Here is a 6,099-nt window from a genome sequence, read left to right on the forward strand (position 1 = left end):
CCACTATCGGTTGACCTTCTGTCGGATTCCTCATGCAACCGGATCTCTTTTGAAAAATTCAGTGCAGGGGTAAAATGGTAATTTTAAAATTTTTTTAAAATCACTATTTTATAGTGAAAATTATTAATTAATCTAATTAATTAATAAAAATTTATCCTACACTAGGATCTAAATATGATATATAGCATGCATGCATTTAAATTTAAAATTTAAATTTGAACAGTAAACACTTTACTGTAATGTGTTCAGAACATAATTCCTTTGTGCGGATAGTAGATCACCGCAATCTGATCATCGTCAAGAGAATCTGATCGATGCGATGTAGCCACACAGCATGTCTGGTCTCTGCGGATCGTCCATACGAAGCTTCCTGTCTGATCGACTCCTCACGAGTGCTAGCTCGTTGTAGAGCTCTTTCGACGGTCGATGCTGATCGAACTCCTTCGATCGATGTCTGTCGATTTTTTGGATGCTCCAAATTATCAGCAGACGTATTTGAGAGGATGTTGAAGATCTTCCTAAAATTTGGTGGGCTCACGACACTCGTAGCTCATCTTCTCACTTCCCGAACTCCAGGCTAAAACCCTGAAGAACTCACTGAAACTCTGCGCACACTTTTTCTTTCTTTTCTTTCTTTTTCTCTCGGAAGGATATAGACCTTCACCTTGCACATAAGGATTCCTCACACCCAGATTTTCTCTCCAAAATTTTTCTTGCATATGCCCCACTCTTCTCCTCCTTTTAAAACAACAACCAAGGTCTTATCCACGTGAGAGGATAAAGATGAGTAATTGCACATTTGAATTCAAATCAAATTTTGAATTCAAATGGAAACTAATTTATCCCTATCCACTAAGGGCGTGAGAAGAGGAGGGCGTGGCTTAATTTATGCATGAGTGATTTCATGAGAAATATTTTCTCGTGTAATAAATGGGGCGCTAAAAGAGGATAAGGTCAAGGCGCTAAGATTGGTTGCTCATTCAAATTCAAACTTTGTTTTGAATTTGAATGGCCAACCAATCATCCTTATCCACTCATTTGGTGCATTAAAGTAGGACGTGAGGAGGGCTTTGCGTGAGAAAAAATTCATGAGAACTTCCTTCTCGTGAATTTAAATGGGCGCAGTGGAAGTGAGGTGGCGCAGGGAGAATGGATCAAGGTGGTTTCATTATTTAAACCAACCTAATTGAACCAAATAAGTTAGGCCCAATTATACTAATTTAAACCCAACTAAATTAAGCTTAATTAGGCTCAATAAAATCCTAATCAAATCAAAAATTGATTAAGTCCAACCCCTGATCAAATCAGGGACCAAACCATCTCGACGATTAGGTCAACTCTTAACCTAATCGGGTCAAACCCAACTGAATCCAATTCAATTGGACTTGATCCAAAAATAATTACTCAATCAAATTGAGTTAATTAGTGATCAAATCACTAAAAAATCTCTCATAAATATTGAGTCCAAATCCGATGGGTAATCGAACATCAGAATTCATCGATATGTAACCCTGATCGAAGAGTTCCAAACCAATGGGACTCTTGACCCCGGTACCCAAAATGTATGGGATTCATAATCAGAGAATTTTGATTCTCGATCACAGAGTCCCAGACATGTAGGACTCATAGTCCACGAGCATTAGGACTCTTCATCAGCCATCAGATTAGATAGAACCTCTAATGTGTGTGACCCCGCAGGTTCGAACCTAAGCCGGTAGCACAGGAACCAATTCCTGTACTAATCGAAGTGACCATCTAGCAATGGTACCCGGCGATCGGATAGGTCGAATAGTCGCAATCGCAACACTCAGAACTACGTGAATATGGTTACTGTATAATTCATCCTTTTGACCTCTGTGTTTAGGACGACTTAGGGTTAAACTGTCAACCCTGATTAGATCATCCGAATCGTGCTCAACTCAAACAGTCCTGTGACTCCTCACAAAGACTACCCTGGTCAAGATTTTGCTAAATTAAAATACGACTGTACACAGCTCCTGAACTGGAGTGGTCAATCCCATCTTGACACACGCACCGACAAGTCAAGTACTTGACTACACCCAACAGCCTTCCGTCATTGAATTAGAAATTTAGGTAGTCCAGTGCCTAAGTGCAGTGAGTTGCTTGTAAGTCACCGTGACGGTCTTAGGTCGGAGGGACATTTATACCCATATTCCATCGGAGCAAATTTTGACAGCAGAAATAGCTCCGGAGTCGGTCACATTCAGTGCAGATGTACCCTTACATCTCACCTGTATGCCATACCAGTGTCTCCACACTCATTGGTTAAGAGGACAACCAATCTATATGGCACACAATGACCTATACTTGATAAACATTGTCATCCTTGGTAACAATATATCATTTGGTCACGAACAGATTTAAGGACTAAACGACAAATCCTCCTTTGTCGAGTCTAAATAATCCTAAGGACTTCACCACAACATAGGAGTTCATTAGAAGATAAAATATTTTGTGATGAAAAATACTAAAATAATTTTTATTAATTCATAATTCATGTACATATACAAAAATGAGCACAACCGTCAACAGGCTGACGATTGGCTTTGGGACACTATTCCCAACAATCTCCCACTTGGCCTAAAGCCAATCGGTGCAGTATCTAATACCCATCTTCGACTTGTAGTTCTCGAACTCCTTCACCGCAATGGCTTTAGTGAATGGGTCGGCCAGATTCTCCTTTCCGTCGATCTTCTGAAGGTCGACGTCACCTCGATCCATAATTTTTTAGATGAGATGATAGCGGCGTAGAATATGCTTCATCCGCTGGTGTGCTTTGGGTTTCTTCGCCTGAGCAATGGCTCTAGAGCTGTCTCAGTAGAGCAGAACTAGACCAATAAAGGAGGGTGCTACTTCAAGCTCGGTGATGAATTTTCTCAGTAACACCGCTTCTTTGGCAGCATCTGATGCAGTGACATACTCTGCATCGCAAACTGAATCAGCCACTGTGTGTTGCTTGGAACTCTTCCAGCAGATAGCCCCACCATTAAGGGTAAAAATAAATCCCGATACACTTTTACTGTCATCATGATCAGACTGAAAACTAGAGTCTGTAAACCCTATAAGTCTCAAGTCCGATTCACCATAAACAAGCCACTGGTCCTTAGTATTTCTTAAATACTTCAGGATGGTTTTAACAACCTTCCAGTGATTCTCTCCTGGATCAGATTGGTATCTACTCACTATCCCTAGTGAGTATGCCACATCTGGTCATGTACATATCATGGCGTACATGATAGATCCCGCTGCCGAAGCATATGGAATCCTACCCATACGCTCTCTCTCTTGAGGTGTTGTCGGACAATCCCTCTTCGAGAGAGAAATTTCATGGCCTATCGGTAGATAGCCTTTCTTGAAATTCTCCATGCTGAACCTCTTCAGCATAGTATCTATGTACATAGACTGGGACAAACCAAGCAACCTTTTGGATCTATCCCTATAGATCCTCATCCCTAGGATGTAGGAAGCTTCTCCCAAATCCTTCATGAAGAACTGTGACGACAGTCAAATCTTTATTCCCTGTAATACAGAGATATTATTCCCGATTAAGAGAATATCATCCACATATAATATAAGAAATACCACTACTGGATCATTAGCCCACTTATAAATGCAGGGCTCTTCTCCGTTCTTAACGAAGCCATACGTCTTGATCGTCCTATCAAAACGTATGTTCCAACTCCGAGATGCCTGCTTAAGTCCATAAATGAACCTCTGTAGTCTGCACACCTTAGACTCATCAGTGGATGTGAATCCTTCAGGTTGTATCATATACACCTCTTCATCTAGCTGTCCGTTTAGGAAAGCTGTCTTCACATCCATTTGTCAGATTTCATAGTCCAGATGGGCAGCTATCGCAAGCATAATCCGAATGAATTTGAGCATTGCCACAGGGGAAAACATCTCGTCATAGTCTATACCATAACGTTGACGATATTCCTTGGTAACCAGATGGGCTTTATAGGTTTCCACCTTTCCGTCTGCGCCCCTCTTCCATTTGAAGACCCACTTACACCCTATAGATTTTACTCCTTCGGGTGGGTCAACCAATGTTCACACATCGTTGACCTTCATGGACTTCATTTCGGATTTCATGGCCTCTAGCCATTTCTCAGAGTCGGATCTCTGTATTGCATCCATGTAGGTGATCGGATCCTCATCATTTTCATCAAGTTCGATAGGATCGTCATTCCGGATTAAGAAACTATAGTATCTGTCCGGTTGACGTGGTACTCTACCAGATCGCCTTATGGGTGCTTGAACAATGGGCACCGGATCTGATCTAATCAAATCTGATTCAGGTTCAGCATCTTGTGTCGGTTTTTTCACCTGTCGAACTTTGTCAAGTTCGACCTTAGAGGCAACAGTCCCTTCACCAAGGAACTCTTTTTCCAAAAAGATTGTCTTAAGGCTGACAAACACCTTTTGCTCATCAGCCAGGTAGAAATAATATCCTTTGGTCTCTTTTGGGTATCCTATAAAATTATACTTGTCAGACCTAGGTCCTAGCTTGTCCGTAATTAAATGCTTAACATAAGCCAGACACCCCAAACCCTAAGATGCGAGAGTATTGGCTAACGTCCTATCCATATCTCATATGGCATTTTGGTTACAGACTTACTCGAAACTCTATTTAGAAGATAACAAGCCGATTCGAGCGCATATCTCCAGAAGGAGATTGGCGACCAGCAAACCCCATCATGGATCGAACCATGTCCAACAAGGTCCGATTCCTCCTTTCAGATACACCATTATGCTGTGGTGTTCAGGAGGAGTCCATTAAGAGAGAATCCCATTCTCCTCAAGATATATCAGAAACTCATTGGAAAGGTATTCACCTCCTCGATCAGATCGAAGAGTTTTAATACACTTTCCAGTTTATTTTTCTACCTCATTTCGGAATAGTTTGAACATTTCAAACGACTCCGACTTATGCTTCATTAAATAGACATACCCATACCTCGATAGGTCGTCTGTGAAGGTTATGAAGTAGAAATATCCACCTCTTGCACTTGAGCTCATGGGTCCATATACATCAGAATGTACCAGAGCCAAGAGTTCACTGGCTCGCTCACTTTTTTCAGTAAAAGGTGACTTGGTCATTTTACCAAGAAGACAGGACTCACAGGTTGGAAGTAATTCATAATCACCTACTTCAAGAATTCCTTCTTGAGCCAACCTGTTTATCCTGTTCTTATTGATATGACCTAGCTTACAGTGCCAAAGGTAGACATCTGACACATTATTTATTCTAAGACGTTTACCGAAGGTTTGAACCATATTAACAGGTTGTGATAGAAAGTAAATTCTATTATTAAGTTGTCCAATAAACATTGTAACACCATTCAAAATGATATTGCCAACATTTTTTTTATTAAAAATTGATAACCGTTCATGGTCAAAAGGCCTACAGAAATAATATTTAATAAAAAGCTTGGACAATAGTGACATTCACTCAGAATTATATTTCGAGAATTGATTACAAGGTTCATGATTCCTAATGCTAGAACTGGAACTTTACTTCCATCTCTAACGTTCAGGAACCTCTCGTCTTCATCAAATCTCCTACTGACCTGCAGACCCTGTATCGAATTGCAAACATGATAAGGACTTCCGGTATCCAATACCCAGGCAGTAGTATCACAAATGAAAAAGTTGCAAGGTGTTATCATATAAGTACCTTGTTTCTTCTTTGGCCTATTCGGGTCCAGTGAGGCAATGTATAGAGGACAGTTCCTCTTTCAATGCCCCTGCTTCTTGCAAAAGAAGCACTTCGCTTGGCTCTAGTCGGGCTTGCGCTTCTTGGTCTGACCCTGTGCAAACATCCCAACATGCGGCTGCACCTTCTTATTCTTCTTCTTCTTGTTCTTCTTCCCTTTCTTAAAGGGTCGATGACCAGAAGAAGACCCTCCCACAACATTCACCGACTCCTTATGGAGCTGGTGATCCTTCTCAAAGTTCTACAGCAACCCCAACAAGCCGTGGTAGTTCACTGCAGGCTTTGTCATTTGAAAATGAGTAAGGAAGGGAAGGAAGGACTTGGGCAGAGAATTAAGGATCGCATCCTTATCGAGCTGC

Source organism: Elaeis guineensis, chromosome 1, assembly GCF_000442705.2.
Source record: "Elaeis guineensis isolate ETL-2024a chromosome 1, EG11, whole genome shotgun sequence".
Classification (NCBI taxonomy): Eukaryota; Viridiplantae; Streptophyta; class Magnoliopsida; order Arecales; family Arecaceae; genus Elaeis; species Elaeis guineensis.